The sequence below is a fragment of the Camelus ferus genome, chromosome 6 (genome assembly GCF_009834535.1).
Source record: "Camelus ferus isolate YT-003-E chromosome 6, BCGSAC_Cfer_1.0, whole genome shotgun sequence".
NCBI lineage: Eukaryota > Metazoa > Chordata > Mammalia > Artiodactyla > Camelidae > Camelus > Camelus ferus.
The window spans coordinates 19,468,298-19,493,535 of NC_045701.1; the positions used below are offsets into that span (position 1 = coordinate 19,468,298).

Here is a 25,238-nt window from a genome sequence, read left to right on the forward strand (position 1 = left end):
TATTCTGGGGACCAGTGACGTCCCTAACTCCCTGGGAGTGGGTGGACTAACTAGGAAAGGAATGCATTATCAGTTCTAAAGGGCTGGCTATTAAGTCGTGGCTCTTCCTTTTTTTTTCCTTTTTCTCTTTGGCTTCTACTTACAGAAATTTTAGTGATCATTAGCACCTTCAGCTGGGGCTGAAACACGGAAAAGAATTAAAATTCAAATTATGGTTTCCCATAGCTCTGTCTTCATTTCTAGACATCACCCTTCGGTCGCTTTCCACACTACACTGGAGGGGATGATACCATGCTTTCCCCTAGTTTATGGTCCACACAAGCTGGTATAATGTCTTTGCATCGAAAGGAACTGTTATTCACGTCCTGCCCATTCTTCTATCCCAGAGAGATATTTATCTTCTGCTGGGACAACTGCTGATAGGCCACAAACTTATTCAGAGAAATTTAATCCCCAGCATCTCAGCTGCTATAGGACCGGGCAAATACTTCACTGGCAGCAGCTTCCAAGAGGTTCTGTGTCTCCCTGTTGTTAGTGTTTGAAATTATTTTCATGCACATTATCTGAAAACTGTTGGTTTCAGACAACTCAGCTGGAGAAAACTGCAAAATTCTATACAGGGAAATTTGGGGAAAAAGCAATAGAATTCAGGGCCAGGTGTCTGTCTATAGTGTCTGATAAGAAGGAATATTATTCTAGAAATAATGAAAAAGAGAAAACTCTACCCAAAGATGAGTATGGTAAAATATCAGAGGGGCTGGGTCAAGAAAGAACATTTTTATCATAATAGGGTATCAATGTGAAATGGAATGTAGAAGCTACTCTGTTTTCTCCCTCTACCAATTGTCTACTTCTTATCCTGAATTTAGACTCTTCCAATTCGGGGCCGATCAGTTTCAATTAGGCAAAAGGTCCAGGTTCAGTCATTACAGAGGCAGCAAGTGAAGTTGAGGGGTCAGCCTGCAAGGTCAGTGTAAGAGACTGCTTTATCATCCTGAAATCCCTGGCTGATGGCAAAGCCCTGTCACCCACTAGGATATCTAGGATGACTTCTAAGTATAAACTGGGACTGAGTTCAAAAAATATTAGAGGAGAAAGAAATTCACAAACTTTGAAAGATATTATCTCATTATATTTTCTGGAAGTCTCTCCTACAACCACATCAGAATCTTGTCATCTCCTAGTGTTGGCGTGTGGAGGAAGAACTAAGCTTCATTTTAGACAGGGGGAATATTATATACCAGTCACGGTGCACAGTGATGCTTGTTTATTCTGTTTGTTCTGGGAGGGTAAAATTTCACTGGGAGAATTAAAGAAATTTTAGTTGGATCCTACAACAGGATCTGAATCTTTGGCATCCTTGGGGAGTACACAGGTCCTTGAGTTACCCATGCTTGAATTTCAGGGAAGCTTCAGAAGACTGTAGGATGACGAAGGTGAGGGTAGGGTGAAACTCTTCTAGCTCCCAGCTACTCCACATATTCTGAGCCAACACAGAATGCCCTGGAACTCTCTAAAGGAAAAAGAAATGTTCAGATGACCAAGAGCAAAACTCTCTCACTGGCAAGCTCCTTAATAGCAAACACAAGACTAAACAAAACCTCTTGCCCAAAGGCTTATCTTCTGGGTCCACTCTGAAGGTAAGAGATCCCCTAGCCCTAAAGTCTGTGGACAGACTAGCACTCCCCAATCTCCTGACAAGGACATGACTGGATGTAGGACCAGAACACTGGAAGGGTTCCTTAATGTCCTTATGATGGTGGCTTCCAGAACATACTGTACTGGAAAGTTCGGCTACTTTGAAAATGGTTATTGGCATTCAGACAATGTTCCCAGGGATAAATCAGGCAGGGCAAAAGAATACCACATTTAGGGTACCTATATTCTAGGAATTCACTGGGAAATTACCCGAGTTCTCATTCTTTGATCTTTGTCTTCGCTAAAGGACCAAAGCACTTGTAAAACCAGTAAGGAAATGCATACACGTTCCAGATCCAGCACTCGGGAAGGTGCACATAAATAACCGTATCACATGCCTTATATATTATATCAGAAGCCGACATTCCTCAGTGGATCAGTGTCTGGTGCTCTGGCTTTTGCCAGAAGCTTAACAAAAGACATGTAGACATTCATCACACTCCTCGCACTGGGAGCAAAGTCACCAGTCATCAAGGCTTGGATTTCAGAGAACATCAGCCTGGAAGGTATGGACAAGTTAGAAGTGGCCCTGTCTGCAGATAAGAACGATGATCAGGATCGGAAGTGGGCAGCCACAGATTCAAGAACACAATATGTTGCTCAGGAAACAACCCCAGGAGTAGAAGGAGCAAGTTACTTTACTATGGGAACCAGAATTTGGAGAATTAAGTAGTCAACCATCAGGAAGGTCTCAAGGTAACTGAACAGCAGGAATGAGTTTCTATCATTGTAGGAAGCTCCTACAAGGAAGTTATTGAAAAATCTTCTATACCCAGCAGAGTTCTGGGGACTCTGAGATGTGTTTATGAAAATATCGGGGGCTACCTAATGAAAAAGATAAATGCTACTTACCAGATCCACAAAAAATGTTTCCTGCTACGCTCAAGACTTTCTGCGGCTGCTGAGCCCAAAGGAAACTATACTAACCAGGTAATCTGCAAGCGAGATGGCAAAACAAAACACACACAAAAATGCATTCTCCGTCTTCTTAAACCCTAGAACTTAGATCCCTAGAACTATATACTGGTACCACGTGCATCAGTTTACTGGTCTGCACGCTAATTTTGCTTTGGATTCAGTCAATTCCCCCGGAATTTACTTTATATGAAATGCACTCCCCGGGTCCTTCATAAGGGTCCCCAGTGCAGAGACAGCTACTTGAACCAGCACAGGGAAAACTGCTTCGTTGCTATTTACAAACGGAGACACACAGAGTCAACTCGCTCACCTACTTGCAGGTTACCACCCTGAGGTCATTTATGAACATAACTATTTCATCATAGAGGCTTCTTGTCCAACCATAGAAGCTGAATTAGTTTTTCCTAAGTTAATATTTTTATTCCACTACAGTGATAAAAGCCAAGCCTCTTTGCTTTACAACTATGGTAGGAGACTGTCGGCCTACAGCGAGCCTTCCAGTGAGGGAAGGAAAGATGTGGTGTAAACTATTTCTCTAAACTGAGTTCCTTGAAAGAGCCAGAGAAACCTGTTGCCTTTCTTTTATTTTTTAATTCAAAATTGGCTTTTAATCACAATCAATTGTACAGGACTTTCTATCAACATCACTGACGCTCCTCAATGCCATCTACATAAGGAAGTGAAAAAGGTCAATGGTCAAGTATCTTGGATAATGAATGACAGAATCTGAATTCCCCACGACTTCCCCCAGTATTCCTTCTTCAGACTTTCTTCCTTCTCTTAAAACTCCAGCTGTTTATTCTCTGGACCCAGGAGACCGAGAAAGACTCCAGGTGCTTTATTTATCATCTAATTCTTGTTAATGCTCCTGCTATTAAAGAGAGTTGAAAGTTAACAGCATCAAAAGACAGTGTGTTCTTGGATGTGAGTCTAGAGTCAAGAATACCCTAAGGAAGATACAGAGGACGGACTGGTGGTATCCAGAGTGACTGGCGTGAGGGTGGGAGGCGAAATGGGTAAAGGGAATAAGAAGGTACAAGCCTCCAGTCATCAAATAAATAAGTCACGGGATGTAATAATGCACAGCATGGTGATTACAGTTAATAATACTGCACTGCATATTTAAAAAATGCTGGAAAAGTAGATTTTAAAAGTTCTCACCACAAGAAAAAAAATTGTGTAATTACATATGGTGACAGATGTTAACTAGACTTACTGTGATAACTTTGCAATGAATACGGATATAAAATCATTATTTTGCACACCTCAAACTAGTAATGTTACATGTGAATTACACCTCAGTTAAATAAAAAAGAATCGTATAGAGTACTAATAAAATATATATGTCACTTGGTAATTTACAAAGCACTTTCACAACAATCTTATTTGCTCTTCTTAGCGTGGTGTATGGTAGACACGGATTATCAGCCTAGATTGAAGCTCAGTGAGCTTAATCGACCTGTTCAAGGTCACGAGATCAAGAGGTGATAAAGACAGGATCCAAGGTCTAACACCCAGTCCAAAGTACTGCCACCACGTAGACCTTATTGTCTCTAACCAAATCAGCTCTCAGCCACTGAATTTACCTTCAGGATGAGCCACTGCACGAGGGTTCTTTACAGAGGGCAGATATCACACAGCTAAGGAAATAACTATTGGTAAAACCTGTGGGAAGATCCAGCAACACAGTTCTTTGGTTTTCTCAGTGGGTTATTTCTTTAAAAAAAAAAAAAAAAAAGAGGTGTGATGATGCACTGTATGATACATTTTAAAATGACTCTAGCATTCCCCTTTTTCCTGTGACCGCATTCTTTTTCTCAATCAGTGAGACCGAACTTGCAGTTCTGAGTTAAACTGGCCAGTCTGGATGGCTATGGTAATACTATGCTCCTGGAAGTGGAATGCACGATGATGGATCGCCAGCACGGCCATCATTCGGGGACTTGTTAGAAATGCAGATTCTTAGGCTATATTCTCACTCCAGACTTATTGAATCAGGATCTACATTTTAACAAGATTCCCCAAGTGTTTCACATGTACACTTTAGCTTGAGAAACAGCATGTGAGTACCTATTTGCAGACGTGTGTCAACATCATTACGAAAATGAGTGTCACACCAGCATGTTCATTAACAAACAGACAAGGTCTGCTTCAGTAAGTGAATAGTGTGAAATGACAAAGATAATCAGCAAGTCTAAAGACATGTGAAAATCAAAATATCTGGCTTAGGTTCATGCTGAATCAGTTAGTCCAAATGACCGTGAAATGTTGAAATTTTGCTGGTTATCATATTAAAAAGTACAACTTTCATTCCAAATAATTTTTTTCAGTAGCATTAGCAAAAATATATGGGAAAACTTTCCATTTTCATATCTCCTTTACAATCACACAGCAAGAGAATTTTACCATCTGTAAAGGAGCCTGCAATCACCTAATGGCACATTTCTCTGCCCTGGCTGTAAATTAAAATCACCTGAGGAGATTTTAAAACCTCTGTGAGTCGGGGAGGGTATAGCTCACTGGAAGGGAGTGTGCCTATCATGCATGAGGTCCTGGGTTCAATCTCCAGTACCCCCAATAAAAATAGATGAATAAATAAACCTAATTACCTCTCCCCCCAAAAAACCTATGTGAGCCCCACCTGCAGACATTCTGATCTAATTATCCAGGATGGGGGACCTGGGCTCCCCATGATTTTAATATGCAATCTGGGTTGAGAGCCACTGACTATCCAACCTCCTCCTACAGATAAGGAAATTGGGCTTTAATTAAAATGGTACCAATATAGCATATTTAAGTAAAAAAATTTTCATGAATAAGTAGTTAATGATTTTTAAATCTGAAACTTCTTGACTAAGGGAGGCTTAACTGTCTGGACAATTGTTTACCATTTCCTTTTTCTTCTTTAGGAGCTAAAGGTCTTCTTTATCCCTGATATTAACTCTGTGAACACAGGGTCAATCTTTCTAGGCTTTTTTGAAAGAATTACCGGCCAAATATTTACCCCTAGAGCTGACACAAGCAAGTTTAAAAAGAATAAAACGAAATAACATTGTTGACTCTCACTTTTTAACCTTCTCTAATAGAATTTTAGCATACAAATAGTTAGAAGAGCAATTTTAAATAACTTACAAGGGCTGAGGGGTATAGCTCAGTGGTAGAACATGTGCTCAGTGTGCAGGAGGTCCTGGGTTCAATTCCCAGTGCCCCTGTTAAAGGTGGGGAGGAAGCAGTCTTATTAAAAATAAATAAATAAATAGCTTACAAAGTTAAAAACCAAACAAGGATTAAAATCTAAAAGGCAAACAGGTGCTATGGTGATTTTTTAAATGGCTGCATCTCCTTTGACACACCTCCCTCCAAGAATGGGGTCTGTTCCCTCCCTCACACAGAGAGCTCAGCGACTGCTTTAATCAGTAGAGCAGGACTCAGCAAACCTTTTCTGTAAAGGGCCAGGTAGTAAATATTTTAGGCTTTGCAGACCAAATGGTCTCTGTTGCAACTACTCAACTCTGCACGGTAGCACAAAAGCAGCCAGGAAAGATTCTTAAACCAATGGACACAGCTATGTTTCAATAACACTTTCATTACAAAGACAGGTGGCAGGCCATCGTTCACTGGTCCCTGCAACAGGGTATGATGTGAAGTGATCCTATGTGACTCTGAGGTGAGGTCATAAAAGGCCACACAGCTTCCACTTGGGTCTCCTGGAATACTCACTCTCAGGAAGCTTACTCTTGGAGCATGGCCACCACCCTGTAAGAAGTCCAAGCCAGAGAGAGAGACCCCATGTAAGTGCCCTAGTCAACATCCCCGGCTGAGCCCTGCCTTCATGTCACCCCATCCCAGGTACCGCGTGTGAGTGAGGGAGCCTCATGTGATTCCAGCCTCCAGCCCTTCAAACCACCCCTCAGCATTTGCATCTTCCACTGAGGCCCTGGACATCCTGGAGCAGACATAGAACATCCCCACCATGCCCTACGTGAATTTCAGAAGGGTAATAAAACTGTTGTTGTTTTTAATGTTGCTAGGTTTGAACACAGGTTCTTATGCAGCAATAAGTAACTAGAACAGATGTTGACTCAAAAAAAAAACAAAAACGTTAAGAGCACACGTGGAAGGCTAACAATCTCAGAAAAGAAAGTTTTGAGATCTGATAGCACAGATGAAATCCTAGATGATCTTGGGTATGGTGATAGCTTTTTAGATATACCAGAGGCATGATCCATGAAACAGATAACTGACAACCTGGACTTCATTAAAATTAAATACTTCTGTTCTGTGAAAGACAATGTCCAGAGAATGAGAAGACAAGCCACAGATTTAGAGAAAATATTTGCAAAAGACATATCTGATGAATGACTGTTTGTTACTCAAAATATACAAAGAACTCTTAAAACTCAATAGTAAGAAAACAACCCAATTGAAAAATGGGCCAAAGACCTTAATAGACACATCATCAAAGAAAATATACAGATGGCAACTAAGCATATGAAAAGATGCTTCCCACCATATGTCATCAGGGAAATGCAATTTAAAACCAAAATGAGATATTACTACGCAGCTATTAGAGTGGCCAAAATCCAAAAACTGACAACACTAAATGCTGACAAGGATGTAGAGCAACAGAAACTCTCATACACTGAAAATGGTACAGCCACTTTGGAAGACAGCTTGACAATTACTTACAAAACTAAAAATACTCTTTAAAAATTTTTTCAGCTTTACATTGAGGTATAATCGACGCATAAAATCATAACATATTTAAAGTATACATCGTGGTGATTTGACATACTAATACATATCCCTTGTGAAAAGAGTCTCCATCCAGTTAATGAACACTTCCTCTTACCATACAATCCAGCAATCATGCTCCTTGGTATTTTCTCAAAAGAGCTGAAATCTTATGTGTATACAAAAACCTGCACACAGACATTTATAGCAGCTTTCCTCATAATTGCTAAAAGTTACAAGCAATCAAATGTCTTTCAGTAGGTAAATAGATAAATAAACTGTGGTAAATCCAGACAACGGAATATTATTCAGTGCTAAAAAAGAAATGAGCTATGAAAAGACATGGAGGAAACTTAAATGCATATTACTAAGTGACAGAAGGCAATCTGAAAAAGGTACATACTCTGTGACTCCAACAACATGACATTCTGGGAAAGGCAAAGTTATGGAGACAATAGAAAGATCAGCGATTGCCAAGGATTAGGGTGGAAGGAGGGATCAACAGGTAGAGCAAAGAAGATTTTTAGTGCAGTGACAATACTCTGGAAGATACTATAATGGTGGATATATGTCATCATACACTTGTCAAACCCATAGAATGTACAACACTAAGAGGGAAAGCTAGTGCAAGTTATGGACTTTGGGTGATCATGTGTCAATGAGGCTCAATGATTGTAACAATCATTCCACTCTAGTAGGGGATGTTGATAGTGGAGACAGCTGTGAATGGTGTGGGGAAGAGGGAATATGGTAAATCCCTGCACTTTCTGCTCAATTTTGCTGTGAACCTAAAACTGCTCTAAAAACTAAAGTCTATTTTTTAAAAAAATTAACTAATTCACAGGGTGATTTTAACAGAGTTCGATTAATAAAGAACACTTCAAATGCCTAAGCACATTTTTTTTTTTCTCTTATGTGAAACTTCTCAGTGGCCTCATTGAAGGCAGAGAGACTAGTTAGGAGTCAATTAGAAATGATCATACCTGAAAAGTAAAGATTTCTTCAATCAGTGTGTGTCCAAAAACAAGTCTAGAACCAACGATGGTATTGTTCAGGAAAATCTAGGGGGGGAAAAAGCCACAGTTAATATACAATCTCTCTGACCTCTGGATGAGGGTTCTCAACAGGGGACCATGGACTCCTATGAGATCCACGAATCAAGGGAGCCCTTGAACTCTCGGAAAACTTGTAACATTTTACATGTATGTGCCTTTTCATAGTTTTTTAAAAATTAAATTCTAAAAGGGTTCCATGACACAAGGTTAAGAACTACTGACTGTACTGTGTTCTTTGTACTCACATTTAGTCTGCTTTTCCAAAAGAAGTAGCTCTTTGGAGAATGAATAAACTACCATGACAGGAATATTGGGCACCTGAGATTGTTGGCAAACCTGAGATGCTTGGTACAGCACGTTTAATTGGATGAACCCAACATTCACACAGCAGATCAACAACGTCCGGTCCTATCCAATTAGGTGCCAATTATAGGGAGAAAAAACTCAAAACTTTTTCCTTTTTTTTTTTTTTTTTTCTCTTTATGCCTTTTGTCATCCTGCAAGGATTATGGGACCTTCCTTAGAGGAATATCTCCTACATTAAATCAGAACTGGTGTCTGGTAATGTTGGTATTTGGTTTAAATGAATACATTGGCTCAAGGCCTGGAAATATTCAGGATGGATAACCCCATAGCTGATGGCCGTAACAACATCATACCAAATTGATATGGCCTACACGTAATTCCATACATGCCTCACTCTGAACCCTTCAGCATTAAAACATATAATTATTTTTGTTGAATTGGAAGACTACTTTTTTCTTTCACTATGTTTTTATCATGAAAGTCAAGTCATTTCTAGGATCTCATCTTCCACACCACAACTCTTGCCTATTCTGGATTCCAATATCATTTCCCTTAAAGTGGAAATAAATGGAGTATTTTTTTTGCACAGAGGTCACTGAAATCTTGATGCAGTTACTTTTTATTAACTTACTAGAAGCACAATTCACAGCAAGTTATGCCTTTCTGTTATATAAAACCATATCTAACTCAAAATGGATCAAAGACTTAAACATAAGACAAAATACAATAAACCTCCTAGAAGAAAATATAGGCAAAACATTATCTGACATACATCTCAAAAATGTTCTCCTAGGACAGTCTACCCAAGCAATAGAAATAAAAGCAAGAATAAACAAATGGGACCTAATGAAACTTACAAGCTTCTGCACAGCCAAGGAAACCAAAAGCAAAACGAAAAGACAACCTACGGAATGGGAGAAAATTTTTCCAAATGAAACCGACAAAGGCTTGATCTCCAGAATATATAAGCAGCTCATACGACTTAATAAGAAAAAAATCAAAGAACCCAGTCCAAAAATGGGCAGAAGACCTAAACAAGCAATTCTCCAAGGAAGAAATACAAATGATCAATAGGCACATGAAAAAATGCTCAATATCACTAATTATCAGAGAAATGCAAATCAAAACTACAATGAGGTATCACCTCACACCAGTCAGAATGGCCGTCATTAAAAGTCTACAAACAATAACTGCTGGAGAGGCTGTGGAGAAAAGGGAATCCTCCTACACTGTTGGTGGGAATGTAATTTGGTGCAACCACTATAGAAAACAATACAGAGATTCCTTAAAAAACTGAAAACAGACTTATCCTATGATCCAGCAATCCCACTCCTGGGCATACATCCAGAGGGAACTCTAATTTGAAAAGATACATGCACCCCAATGTTCATAGCAGCACTATTTACAATAGCCAAGAAATGGAAGCAACCTAAATGTCCATCAACAGATGACTGGATAAGAAGTTGGGGTATATATGTACAATGGAATACTACTCAGCCATAAAAGAGAATAAAATAATGCCATTTGTAGCAACGTGGACAGGCCTGGTGACTGTTAAACTAAGTGAAGTAAGCCAGAATGAGAAAGAAAAATATCGTATGACATCATTTATATGTGGAATCTTAAAAAGAATGACACAAAGGAACTTATCTACAAAACAGAAATAGACTCACAGACACAGAAAACTAACTTAGGGTTACCAGGAGAGGAAGGGAGTGGCAAGGGATAAATTGGGAGTTCAGGATCTGCAGATACTAACTACTATATATAAAATAGATAAACAAGGTCCTACTGTATAGCATAGGGAATTATATTCTGTACCTTGTAATGGCCTATTCTGAAAAAGAATATGAAAAGGAATATACTATGCTGTACACCAGAAATTAACAAAACATTGTAAATCAATTGTATTTCAATTTTTTAAAAAGTAGCTTAAAGGCCCAAAGCTTAAAGCAAAGCAGTTACATGACTCTGAAAAACTTTAAATACCAAGAAGAAACTAAATTTGCATAATGGGCTGTGGGTGAACTATAACATACCTAGTAATAGTAAGCTTCTTAAGAGAACAAATTTTATTTATCAATCTTCATAGCCTCTATAGAACTTAGCACAGTGCCTAGCACAAAGTAGATTCCCAAAAGACTCTGATAAAAATCTATTAAATATTATTTTCTATGCTCACCTGTGTTTATTAAAACCAAACAGGTTGACACAAAGACTCTGAAATGTTGGGCCCCCAAGTTCAGTTGAGCTATTGCCAGTTCTATATTTTTTTATAGTCATCTTTATGTTGTGTTGTAATAAGAGCCTTAAGAACTCTGCTTTTGAATATTATCATGGGGCCATAACCTAAAAGTCAACAAAAGTGTATACAGAATGATGTCTGGGAAAGCATTAGTTATAAGAACAAACACTGGAAATGACTTAAATGTCAACAATGGGAAAGTGGTTAAACTAACTACAACGGAATATTTAAATTAAATTTTATATAATTAAATAAATAAATTACATTAAGAATATAAAAATTAATGTTTAATAACATTAAGATAATGTTTATGTGATAATATTAAGTGGAAAAAACAGGCCACAAAAATGTACATACATTTTACAGATCAAGTATGCAAAAAATACATAAAGAAGAAAAGCTGGAAAGAAATAACAGTTCATCAATTCTAAGACACATTCCTTACCACACACATTTTCTAAAATTGGGACTCACTGTACCACCAAGTATACATTAACTGTAGTGTCCTTTTTTTTCTAAAAGGTTGTTGGAATATTTGAATTTCATTTCATGTATCATTCTTTTTTGTTTTTTAATGTCAGTGAGGCTACCTGGGTAGTGGGTCATTTTGTGGGTAATGGGGCGTTTTGTGCTTTCCTATATTAAAAAAAACTGTATTCAAAAAATTTTCTTAGAAAAATGTTATGGGAAATTGTAGGTAAATTTCCTAACATTATGATGTAGGGTTTTTTTTTTTTTCATTTTCTTTTGGAAAGAAGATGAAGTCAACGAATTATGATCATGAAGTAATTTTTACCAAGATTTGTGTGACCTTTCCCAGAAAGTAAATACATATATATCAATAAGAAAAAAGTATATGCATTTTTGCAGAATGCCCATGAAAAGTTACACATCTCTCTTTGCTAATGCTTACTTGCTATTTAATGTTTTTATTAGAAAGTTAAGAGAGACTTGCTCCTTTAGTGCTTTGAATGAAGGAACAAAGTTGTGTGAATGTCACTGATGAAACTGCCTCAAGTGAGGTTAAGAGAGTTACTACACACTAAAACCAAGCGCCCACGGTATTTGCTTGGTGGAGGTATTAAAAAGATCAGAACCCATCGCTCCTTTCCTTGAAGCTGTCACTCAGCACTGCCCAGGAAATTGGGCAGTTGCACCATGCAAACTCTGTCCGACTCTAGGACCAGGTGAACCAAGTCAGCCTCGGGGGGTCTGGACTGTACAAATACTAAAGATATTCTCACTTTTGGCAGGAAACTAAAAGCAATGCAAATAATATATAAATATTGCTCAGCACTGCCTTACAGAATAAAGGAAAAATAAAACTTTTTTTTAATGGTTTTTGCTTTTTCGTATCCTAAAACTTCCAATTCATTTCACTTGAAAGCTTTGTCCAGAGACAAGAGGTCATCTTTATTTTGGCAAGATTCTAAATGGTTAGGTTATTATCCTAATATAATTTATTTACTAATTAATCTTTGCCACATTGATTTGAAATGATACCTGTATCGTATACAAAATTCCCATACACATATTCTCTTTTTTAAACTCCCAATACTATTCCATTGAAGTAGATTTCTGGCATAGTATACCAAGCTGTTTTAATCATTGTAACTTTATGATTAATTATCTAATTGGGTCAGTGTATCAGTTATCAATTGCTGCATAACAATTAATCCCCAAGACTTAGCATCTTAAAACAATGTTTATTATCTCACACAATTTCAAAGGAATTTTGTTGTTGTCATTCTTGCTACATTTTATTGGCATCACTTTATCTCTACAGAAGAACTTGGCCCACACCCTGGGACACAGGCCTCTGGGAGGACTGCAGGGGCGGTGGGGGGGCGGTGGGGAGGCGGAGGGGTGGGGAGTGGGCAGAAGTGAATTTCTAAGGACTCTGGGATTAGCTTAGCTGGGTGGTTCTGCTACATAAAAAGCTTCAAAGAATTTTACTTTGTTTAAATATTCTATATCTGTGTTGCTCTGAAAGAACTTACAACAGAGTCTGCCTTCCAGACACAGTGTGACTTTTTCCTTACTTACCATTTCAGGCAGACGTACCAGGGGACTTTTCACAGGACTTTAGACATGTCATTCCCCCAAAGAGTTATTACATAAAAAGCTTTGGATCAGGAAAACAAGAATCACCCAAACAAAGATAACAAGGACAGAGTCCTCTGAAAATCCAGAATACAGGCCACAGCAGAAAAACGGCACGCCCTAACAGGAGGAGGGGAAGGAAGACCAGGAGTGAGAAAGTCAGCTTTGAGGGGAATGCTATGTCCTTCACCAGGCACTGGCTCCTGCTCTGTAACAACAGTTGTTAAATCTCTGGAGTGGTGGGTGTGTCAGATTTTTCATCTGGTAAACACTTGCGGGTAGCTGTCTGGCTGGAAGGGGAAGCTAGGGACTTGTCTTAACTGACTGCTGCTTCTGGGTAGTTAGCACTCTGCTTTTACTTTGACTGCATGTAAAAAAATAACATGTGTTTCCTAAAGATGCTTTTTAAAAATAATTTATAAATGTTTTTCTTTTTACACATGAATTATGATTCTGGAGGGGGTCATGGATTTTATGCAAATTGGTGGGGGTAATGCTCTCCTAGGACACTCCTTCAAGTCCACAAGGTTAGAAAGCACTGTTCTAAATTGTACAAAAGTATAAAGTTTAAAAAGATATAATTCTTGCCATCAAAAAAGCAAAATCCAGAGGTGCAAAAAGATAGCAAAGGAAATCATAAACTAAACAAAAAGACAACTTATGGACTGGGAGAAAATATTTGCAAATGATGCAACCAACAAAGGATTAATTTCCAAAATATACAAACAGCTCACATGGCTTAAAATCAGAAAAACAAATAACCCAATCCAAAAATGGGCAGAAGACTTAAACAAACATTTCTCCAGTGAAGACATACAAATGGCTAATAGGCACAGGAAAAAAAATGCTCAATATCACTAGTTATTAGAGTAATGCAAATCAAAACTAACATGAGGTATCACTTTATACCAGTCAGAATGGCCATCATTAAAAAGTTCAAACAATAAGTGCTAGAGAAGGTGTGGAGAAAAGGGAACCCTCCTACACTGTTGGTGGGAATGTAATTTGATGCAACCACTATAGAAAACAGTATGGAGATTCCTTAAAAAACTGAAAATAGACTTACCCTATGATTCAGCAATCCCACTCCTGGGCATATATCTGGAGGAAACTGTAATTCGAGCAGATATATGCACCCCAGTGTTCACTGCAGCAATATTCACAATAGGCAAGAAATGGAAACAACCTAAATGTCCATCGACAGATGACTGGATGAAGAAGTTGGGGTATATATGTACAATGGAATACTACTCAGCCATGAAAAAAGAATAAAATAATGACACTTGCAGAAACATGGATGGACCTGGAGATTGTTATTCTAAGCGAAGTAAGTCAGAAAGAGAAAGAAAAATACCATATGATATCACTTTTATGTGGAATCTAAAAAAAAAAAAGATACAAGTGAACTTATTTTCAAAACAGAGACAGATTCAAAGACATAGAAAACAAACATTGTATCGGGGGAAATGGGGTGGGGAGGGATAAATTGGGAGTTCAGGATTTGTAGATACTAACTACTGTATATAAAATAGATAAACAACAATGTCCTACTACAGTATAGAACAGGGAACTATATTCAATACCTTGTAATGGCTTATAATGGAAAAGAATATGCATTTATATGTATAAAGGAATCACTATGCTGTACACCAGATACTAACACAACATTGTAAATTGACTATACTTCAATTAAAAATAAAAAAATAATAAAAGAGCATAATATATGGAGAGATACAGCAAATGCGGCAAAATGTTAACTAATAAAAAGTGTGATTATTCTTTGTGTTAATTTTCAACTTCTCTGCATATTTGAAATTTTTCAGAATAAAACATTTGGGGGAAATGTTAGGAACACTATCAAAAATAGGGGTCTGAGGTAACAGCCATTTTTAACTTAATGAGTGCCTGCTGTGAGCCAATTTAAACTAAATATGCCAGACCAAGCCCTTCTATTGCACAGTAATTGGAGCAAACCCCATCCTAGCCTGGACCAGTGATATCCAGGGACCCGAATGCCTGGGAAGAAAGATCAACTTAACATCCATTACTGAATTCTTGATTCTATCCATCATCTCCTCCTTCAAAACCTCTTTCTCTCCTTACTTTCTCCACCTGAGAAAATGGCAACCCATTCACCAGCCACTTGTGTTAATCCGGGCACATTAACACATCTACTCTAGAAAATGACAAAGTCCAGACAATGACCAAGTCCTGTCAACTCCACCTCCAAAAGGTCCTGAATTCACTTACTTCCCTGTCTCACGGCATCACCATAACCCACGTCACCTACATCTCCTACTCAAGCCACTGCAATAGCTTCCTAACTGGTCTGCTTACTTCCACCCTGACCTCTATCAGATTCCTCAGATACATCTGTGCTTTAACGTAACTTATTTACTGTCTGTTTCTCCCCTCAGAATGTAAGCTCTGTGAAGACAGTGTCTGATTTTTTTTTCAATATAGAAAATCTATTTCATAAATTTCAGTTTTATTAGGTAGAATTGTTACAACTTGACTGCACATATACAATATATTGCACGTAAATACATATATACAATATACTACACTTTTTTTTTTTTTAGTTTACGTATATGTCACATCTGATTTTTTTAATGGGGTATTCCTGCTGCCTAGCACAGTACCTGGCATACAGTAGGCATCAATAAAACTTGTTGATGAATGCTTGAAAAATAACTGCTTTGTAGAACCCCTGCATGATAGAAGTCCTCCTGTCCACACAGACAATTATAGCTCAGAGTCCATTCTCTTAAAAATCTTTTTTTCCCCTCAAAGCCACTTGAGCCATTCCTCAAAGAGAAATGAGTCTTGTTTTCTCCCTTTAGGCTGATTGTATGGTGACCTATTAGAAGAGCCTTTTAGGAAGAAATCAGACTGAGCTCTGATAGAACCTGACTATATGGAAAAAATCCAAACTGAGACTATCTCTTTACAATGTTTTGGAAAGAGGTGAAATTTTATGAAGAACCAAAAGACCATCTTATAAACAGACGCTTTGCGGCATTACTGCCACCTGGTGGCAATAATATTAACCTGCAGGCAATCAAGAACTTCCCTCTGCCTTCTAATCATCTCAATTTTCCTGATTTTTTAGAATGATTTTAACCTTAGTAGGAGTCTCCTTTGATCCATCATGCCTTCTATTCTGGAAACATACATCCTTCAGTTCTAGGACATTTTCCTCCCCACTATTTTCCCTTTTTGGAATTCTTATTACTTAGATGTTAGATCTCCTAAATTGACTTTAATTCTTTTTTCCTTTTTCTCCCATTTTCCCCCTCTGCCTTTTTTTGTACTACTTTTTGAGAGGATGATTTTTGTTGGCTCCTCCAAAATATCTCCAAAACAACTTTTGATAAGACAAAGTTGAATTTATTCTTACTGAAGCAAGGGGAGAACAAAAAGGTGATGGAGTCTCAGAGGGGTAGTAGAAAGGGCAAAGCTGAGATGTTTCTAAGGTTCTTTTAGGGAAGGGGGGTAATTAGGCTTATTTACTTTTTAATGGAGATACTGGGGATAGAACCCAAGACCTCACGCATGCTAGGCGTGCACTCTACCACTGAGCTACACCCTTCCCACTGTTTCTGAGGCTTTGAAGTCTGGTTTAAGGCAAGTCTTTCAATGCTAGGGCTTGATTAAGACTGGAACAAGGATAATAGTTTAGGGTTGGAGGAAACAGCAAGCAAGGATTTTGAGACAAGGCGTTCAAAGAGTCTAGAAGAGTAAACTGTTGCTCGATGCTACCTATTGGTAAGCTTGGCATTTACATGGGTTTGGGGGGAAGAAATTCCCAGAATAAAGTTATTTACATCTTTCATTGCCTCGTGAAAATGCTCCCTGTAATAATAAAGTTACTATGCTTGTGATGAGTGGAACAGTAAGTCTCGTGAATATAAACAGTTAAGTTGTGTGGATACAGATGGTTTCAGTTCTCAGAGGTCTCCTCATCTTATTTTCTTTCTTTTTTGTGGAATTTTTCACTTCTGCTATCGCACTTCCAATTTACAAGAGTCTCCTTTCTTCTGAAAGCTCCTTTTTAAAGCTTTCTTTGTGGGGGACAAGGATATCTACAAAGATACACAGTTGAGTTTTTAAAACAAGTTTTCCTGCCAACTTCATTGCCTCGATGTCCTCTGAGTTCCTTTTTGTGTCTTTCATGTTGGGGCTTTCCCTGACTGAGGGGAGCCTTGGCTGTCCCTAGAGGAGCAATGACACCAAGGGCAGGGGTGAAGCATGGTAGGAGGTTGTGCTGATCAGTGCAGGATGATCTTTTTAGGATTGCAGGGTTTTGCCCTTCTTGGGCTGGAAAGTTTTCCCATTGAGGAATTATCCAATCACCTGGGTGTACTGAGGAGGGAATGGATGCCAGTGTTCTCAGAGCTGAGCTGCAGAAGGAGCTGAGATAACACCATCTAATATTGACTTTCGCTTAATTCCCATTTTCAGTACAGTGTCCCTGTCCGCAGCTATGTCCCCTGTTTTTCGCCTCGTTCACACTTCCCCTTTCAGAGATATCTAGTACCTCTGACGCCTAAGCTTTCCTGGAGGTTCTAAAAGTTGGTTGCTCTGGCTCCCCCCACTAATAGCTTAGTGAATTACCATTCTGCTAAGTCAGTCTCCACTCTTCCATCTGCTTTACAACTTCCAAAATGTGGCTGCTGTCATCTGCTTACCCAGGTTCTTTGTCCTTATAGGTTTATGTATTTTGAACTTATTGCCCTTTTAGAAGACTTTGGATAGGCAGCAGAGAGAAATGAATGTATCCATTCGACCATATTTAACTAGAAGTCTGCATTATATTAAGGTCCCCTCCAACCCTAAAGTCTGTGCTTTTAAGTGCATTTTCATTAAAGCAAGAGTGAACATAGTTGGGAATGATACTGAAGTAAATAAAACTTAGGAATCTCAATCACATGTCCAAATGCATTAGAAGAGAGGTAGTCAGCTTTTTTCTCCCAATAACCAATCTGGGAAGGCTTCATGGAAGAGGCAACAACTGAGGAACTATTTATATGTTAAGAAATACACATCTTGACATAGAGTAGATGAAAAAATATTTTAATAACTAAACCTGAGAATTTATTTATGTATCTATACATTATAAGAGCAGCAGGGGTGGAATAAAAGGGAGGTTGAAGGAGCCTGCAGCAACCTAGTTCTTGATCCAGAGTATAAAAGGAACCTACCATCCGGCTTTAGGTAATGAGATAGTATGAGAAAGGCTGTGAAAAGAAAGATAACGTAGGAAACTTTGGTATCAGTTGCAAGGATAAACTGAGGGAAGAGACAATACTGGAAAAAAAAAGTTTTTTTTAAAGAAACGTTAAAGCCAATCTTCTAAAATTCATAGGGAAACGCAAGGGGCCTTGATCAGCCAAAATAATATTGAGAAAGAAGGACAAAGTTAGAGGACTCACTTCCAAATTTCCAAACTTACTATATGGCTACAGTAACCTAAAAACAGTGTGGTCCTGGTGTAAGGATAGACATATAGACCAATGGAACACATCTGAGAGTCCAGAAATAAACCACACACCTATGGCCAACTGATTTTCAACAATGGTGTCAAGACCATTCAATGATGAAAGAACAGTCTCTTCAATAAATGGTGCTGGGACAACTGGATACCCACACTCCTACTTCACATAATACATAAAAATTAACTCAAAGTGGATCAACAACCTGAATATAATAGCTGAAAATATAAAACTCTTAGAAGAAAACATGGGTAAATCTTCATGACTCTGGATTTAGAATAGATTCTTAGATACGACACAAAAAGCACAAGGAACAAAAGAAAAACAGATAAATTAGGCTTCATCAAAACTGAAAACTTCCATGCATCAAAGGATATTATCAAGAAAATGAGAAGACAGCCCACAGAATGGGAGAAAATATTTGCCAATTATATAATGGAGTCTAGTATTCAGAATATATAAAGAACTCTTACTACTCAACAAAAATAACCAACCCAAAGTAAAAATGGGCAAAGAACTTCAACAGACATTTCTTCAAAGAAATTATACCAATAGCCAGCAAGCACATGAAAAGATGTTCAATATCATTAATCATTAAGGAAATGCAAATCAAAACCACAATGAGACATCACCTTATGTCCACTAGAATGGCTACTTTTAAAAAGTGGAAAGTAAGTGTTGGTGAGGATCTGGAGAAACTGGAACCCTTATACACTGCTGGTGGAATGTAAAATGGTGCAGCTACTGTGAAAAACAGTTTGGTGGTTCCTCAGAAGGTTAAATATAGAATTACCATGTGACCCAGCAATTCTACCCCTACGTATACTGTTTGCCCAGAGGAATTGAAAAGAGGGACTCAAACAAGTACATGTACATGAATGTCCACAGAGGCACCAATCACAACAGCTGTACGGTGGAAACAGTCCAGATGTCCATCAACGGATGAATGGGTAAACAAGTTGTGGTTCATACATACATACAAAGGAACTGTATTCAACCATAGAAAGAAATGAAGCACCGACACGTGCTACAGCATGGAGGAACCTCGAAAATACTATGCAAGCTTAAGAAGTCAGACACAAAAGGTCTCAGATTATATGATTTCACTTATGTGAAATATCCAGAATAGGTAAATCCATAGAGACAGAAAGCAGTTTGGAGTTGTCAGGGACTTGGAGGAGGAGAGAGAGAGGAATGACTGCTTAGCGGGTACAGGGCTTTATTTTGGGGGTGGGGACTGAAAATGCTCTGGAACTTGATAGCAGTAGTGATTGAATGATACTGAGAATGTTCTAAATGTTACTCATTTGTGTACTTTCAACTGGTTAATTTTACTATGTGAATTTACCTCAAAAAAAAAAAATGGAGATGCTGAAGGAGCCACCAAAAAGCCTTAGGAGGGAAGATAGATAAAAGCACAGTGAAACACAGAGCAAAAGCAAAACAAGGAATCATAAAACTGAGAATTTCACCCTGGAAACAAGGATGGATGTGAATATTCTTGCTCCCCAAAAAAGGGAAACAGAATGTACATAATCATGAAAAAAAGCAAATGCAAGAATTTTCTAACTGGCAGAGTTCTGGGAATGCTGGCAGAATAGGTGAGAAAGTGATTATCATCAGATTCAGTAAGATACTGAAGGGCAAGAAACCCAGAGGGAACAGGGAACAGAGGCAGGGAAGAACCCTGCTTTTCTGAGAACCTGGGCAGTCTGACAGAGCTAGCTTGGAATGGTTTGAAAGTGGATAGAGGGATGACTAGAAAAGGGAAACTATCACCCTAAGGATCAGGACCTACAGACAGGCCATTATAATAAAAGACAGGAAGACACTGAATACCTAACACAGACTATTCATGCTTTAAAGCCTACATCCACCTAAGTAATTTTCGAGGAAACCTGACTTGTATTACAATTACACATCATGTATCTACTGTACAGTGTGTGTGTATGTATATATATATATATATATATATATATATATATATATATACACACACATACACACACATATGTGTGTCATATATAACACGTATTACATACATATACATGTGCATTCAAGCCCTATGAGTTGAAATACAGTGGACAGATAAGAAAATGTGAGAATTCACAAAGCAGTAACCTAACATTTTAATTCTCAGAGAACAGTGTTCAAAGGTCAACCTAATGCGTGTATAAAGGTATGCATACAAAGGTTCATTGCAGTACCGATTCTCTTAGCAAAAGAAAAAAATTACATCAAAGTGACTATTCACCAGAAGAGAAATGAATAATGTATGGTATCTCCATACAATGAGACATTATGAAGACGTTTAAAAGGGTAGGGTAGATTATCACATATTAGCTTAGAAAGAGGTCCAAAACATAACTAAGTGGGAAAAAAGCATAATGTAGAACAATGAACAAGAGTTTCCATTTTTGTAAAACCAAACAAAAAGTCCCAAGGAACAAAATTCTATAAATGTTCATGTCTGTGTTAGCCTAGAAAAAAGTCTAGAAGACCACACACCCAACTGTTAATAGCAGCTACCTCAGGTAGTAATGGTTGACAGACTGTGCTTAAGTTAAAATGTGGAAAGCTTAGAATAGTGCCTGGCACATAGCTAATACCCATTACATGTTAACAACTATCATTTTCACTTTATATACTTTGACACTGAATTATTACATAAACTACTTCTGTAATTAAAATAGCCCATGTTTGAGAAAAACAAATGGTCAACAACAGATGAAAAGATGCTTAATCTCAATAAGAATCAAGAAAATATAAAGTAAAAATCACAATACCGTTTAGCCCAGCAGACTGGCAAAAAAAATATTTATATCAAGTTTGGTGAAAGTTTGACTAAAGCAGCATTATTATACAAAACTGGTGGAAAAAATCAATTTGTATTATATTTATAAAGGTTTAAAACATGTATATGCTCTGATCCAGCAATCCCACTTCCAGAAATCAGTCCTGAAGATATAGATGCCACATACATAAAGTGATGCTTTTTCACCATAGCAGTGAAAAACTGAAAATAACCCAAATGTCAGCCAAGAGATGAAATTAAGGTACATGGAATATTATGTAATCATTAAGATGAATGAGCTAGAACTGTATGCATCAAATGGACAGTTCTCTAAGATGCTAAGTTGTGAGTCTGTGCCAGTTGGTTTATCGCTCCTCAGTTCCAGGTCTACCCTTCTTTGCCTTGTTTTATGATACTGAGTATTGCATACATTTTTCCTTTTCCAGCTGATATGATTTTAAGATCTACCAGTAGAGGGCGCCGGTGGAACACTGATGAGGAAGGGGTGGGCTTCCTGGTTCCTGGGTGCTTGTCTACCTTCAAGTTTCAACAGCACCCCTGTGGGTGTCTTCCCATCCAGTTCCGGCAGCATCCCTGTGAGCAGCTGCCCAGAATCTCGGTGGCTTCCTAGCGAGTTTCATCAGCCCTCCAACTCCGCATTCCAGCACGTCTGGTTTCCGGCATGCCAGTCCTTCAGTGGTCAGGACTCTGCAAACTTCATCATCCAGCGACATAAACCATCATATACTCTCCCATAAAGTTCAGTTATCACTCTTGGAGGGAAAGGGGGCCTCTTCCAAATTCTTTCCTACCTTGAACGATCTGCTTCAACCCAGGTAGTGTTTGTTCCCTATATCTGCTACTGTATAGAGTTCTCTTTACCCCTTAATACTTAATCCCCTATTACTAGTTAATAATTCTTTATATTAAATTTTTCCTATTTAATGTGTGGTTCCTGTCTCCTGACTGAGACCCTAGCTGGATACAGTGTCTCATTTATGTTTTTAAAAAGCTGTGTGTGGAGGGAGGGTACAGCTCAAGTGGTTGAGTGCATGCTTAGCATGCATGAGGTCCTGGGTTCAATCCCCAGTATTGCCTCTAATAATAAATAAACAGGTAAACCTAATTACCTCTCCAAACCAAAAAAAAAAAAAGGGGGGGGGGGTTAGGGTATAGTTCAGTGGTAGAGCACATGCTTAATATGCATGACCCATGGGTTCAATCCGAAGATGGACAACTCCAGTGTCAAATTCAGTTTAAACAGAAGTTAGTGGCTACAGTATAAGGTGATACTTAGAGATTTAAAGCCACTCCTAAAACTTGGGGAACTTGAGTAGAAATGAATCTAACAGATTAAACACTGAAGTGCCAGCAATTGTCATTCCAACAATTTCCAGCTTTATTTCTCAACTTCCACCCCTGCCTAATTACCTATTCCACAGAAGCCATAGCAAAATCTACCGCTACAGTCACAACTGTAAAGTCAGCATTCCCTAACTTCAAATGTAGCACGGAAGCCCAAAATACAAAATTTTCTTGAAACTAAAGTGTTTTATGACCAAACTGAGATGAACTTGAGGTAATGAAGTAGATGTATGTGCCATTCATATACAGTATAGATAATTGAACTTGTTAAAAATATAAAGAACCTTAGACTTAAGAAATGGAAACTTTGCTGTGGTTTTAAAAAAGCAGTTCGACCTGAATTGGAATCACGGCCCTACCACTAATGAGTTATTCTTTTTACTTACTCAGTTAGGCAGGCAGGTTTTTAAGTCAGATCTTCTGGGATCAAATTCCGGCTATACTACATGTTAGCAAGTTAATCACTCAGCCTCTTTCCTCATTTTTAAAAAGGGTACAATAGTACCTACAGCCTAGATTTCTGAAGAATTCATTTAAGACATGCACAGCATCTGGTCCTTACTGAAGTCACAATACATGTCCCGTCACCTTTCCGAGTCTGTTGTTTTTTTTTTTTTAACCTAAAAATGAGGGGTTCCCCCCTAGATTATCCCCAAAGTCCCAATCCTGGTTTACCAGTCTCTAAGTCTACATGATCAAGGATGGGTTTCTTAGGCGGAGGTTGGGGTGGGAGGATGTACAGAAAATAGTCTAACCTGAAAATCAGTGAAAGAAAGTTCATCAGAAAGGAGGCAGATAAATCAGTAGACACTGTGCTCAGGGAGTTTTGTCAGAGAATGTGTCCGAGGAGTCAAACAAAGCGTCAAGCATCCTGTAAAGGAAGAGGTAAGAAGAGATGCTCCTTTCTCAAAACTGGAGGGTGGGTGGGTGATCTTGCAGTACTCAGAGGTCGAATCTGTTGATCTGGCTGTCAGGGTCCAGTCTTTGAGTAGAACGGACAGTCCCACTCAAGGAATCCAGGAAAACTCCCGTTATCAGTCTCATCTTAAAGGGCCAGAGAGCACCTCAGTACTCACCAGGTTAATATGCATGCCTACTGCTGCAGAAACTGTGACTAGGTTGGTAATAAGGCGGGCCAACATGACTGCTGACTCTTCACAAGAGTCTCCCAGGCTTTGCTTTACTAACCTACTCGAGATAAACTCCTACAGCATCCCGTACTCTGGTGGGTGATCCTACTTTTCCTCTTACTCATTAAATTCCCCACGAGCACGCTCCCTTCCTGGTCCAGTTGGTCCATGCCACGCCTCCACATCCCTCCCTCCCTCTCACTCTCTCCATTTCTCCGGACCCTCCCATGCTCCCACCCTACCTAATTTTCTTCCCCATTGTTTCCTATTTCTCATTGCCGACTGCCATGTCTCCCCTTTCCTTTACCACCCCGTGCACGGTGCTTTCCCTCGCTCACCTGGCTCTGGCCGACTGTGGCTCGCCGACCCACGCAGGACTGAAGGCTGAGAGGCTAGCGGTGCAGAGGCCCCGCCTAAGGCGCGTGGACGTCCCTATTCTCCCGCCCCCTGAAGGCGGAGCCCGAAAGCGATTGGTCCCCACGGTGCGCCTACCAGGACTGGCAGCTCTTCCACCCAACCGGGATGTGCCCAGCTCTTCTCCTGTCTAGTGCCTGCCAAGCTCCGGACGCGCTCTCTGTGCCTCTTCCAACCTTCCAGTCTGTTCTGCAGGCGGTGGTTTTAAAGTCGCCCCGTTTCCTTGAGAGGAGAACTGAGCCCAGATTTGCTTTAAATAGGAGATTGAGTCAAAATTAGAAAGCACCCCCCTTCCTCTCCCAATTTTCTCTTTGTTCATGTATGTTGCCCCAACTTTTAAAGAAGTCCAACAATCTGATTTGTAGCCTAGAACTGAGCTCCATGATAATAGTAGCTAACACTCCAAACTTACTGTGCCACAGCCTCTATTAATAGACGCTTTGTAAGAATTAGCTTATTTCTCTGTAAGGTAGATACTTATTATCTCCGTTTACAGAGAGGAAACTAAGTTACACAGGGGTTAAGCATCTTGCTCATGATCAGCTAGTAAAGTGATAGGACCCAGTAGTCGGATTCCACTGAGCCAAACTTGAAACCCACTATCACCACTGCCTCTGGGAGCCTAGGCTAAGTCTGGCTGCAATTCAAGAAGCAGATTACTGAGGCTTCCCCTCTTCCTATGAGTCAGGTTTAGAAGACATAGAAGAGGAAGAGTGAGGATGGAGAAGACCAAGAGATTCTTTTTTATTGAGTTTTAGTCGATTTACAATCTTATATTAGTTTCAGGTGTACAAAATAGTGATTTTTTTTTATAGATTATACTCTGTTTAAAGTTACTATAACATATTGGCTATATTCCCTGTGCTGTACAATATATCCTTGTCGCTTATTTATTTCATATATAGTATTTTGTATCTCTTAATCCTCTACCCCTGTCTTGCCCCTCCCCCCTTCCCTCTCCCTATTGGTAACTACTAGTTT

At 38.9% G+C, this 25,238-nt stretch overlaps 1 long non-coding RNA gene across 4 annotated transcripts; it reads right to left on the reverse strand.

Annotated features, from left to right (window-relative positions):
- Window positions 1-1,252: 1,252 nt before the first annotated feature.
- LOC106731183 lies at window positions 1,253-24,682 on the reverse strand. Of its 4 annotated transcripts, none has more exons than XR_004320489.1 (7): window positions 24,182-24,682; window positions 23,469-23,584; window positions 8,334-8,411; window positions 5,749-5,825; window positions 4,203-4,332; window positions 2,551-2,633; window positions 1,253-1,513 (listed from the first exon to the last, which is right to left on the reverse strand). It is a non-coding gene; the product is annotated as an uncharacterized LOC106731183 (long non-coding RNA). The 4 variants fall into 4 exon arrangements; XR_004320488.1 differs by lacking the exon at window positions 1,253-1,513 and adding an exon at window positions 2,043-2,197; XR_004320487.1 differs by lacking the exon at window positions 1,253-1,513 and having other exon boundaries at window positions 2,043-2,633.
- Window positions 24,683-25,238: the final 556 nt, after the last annotated feature.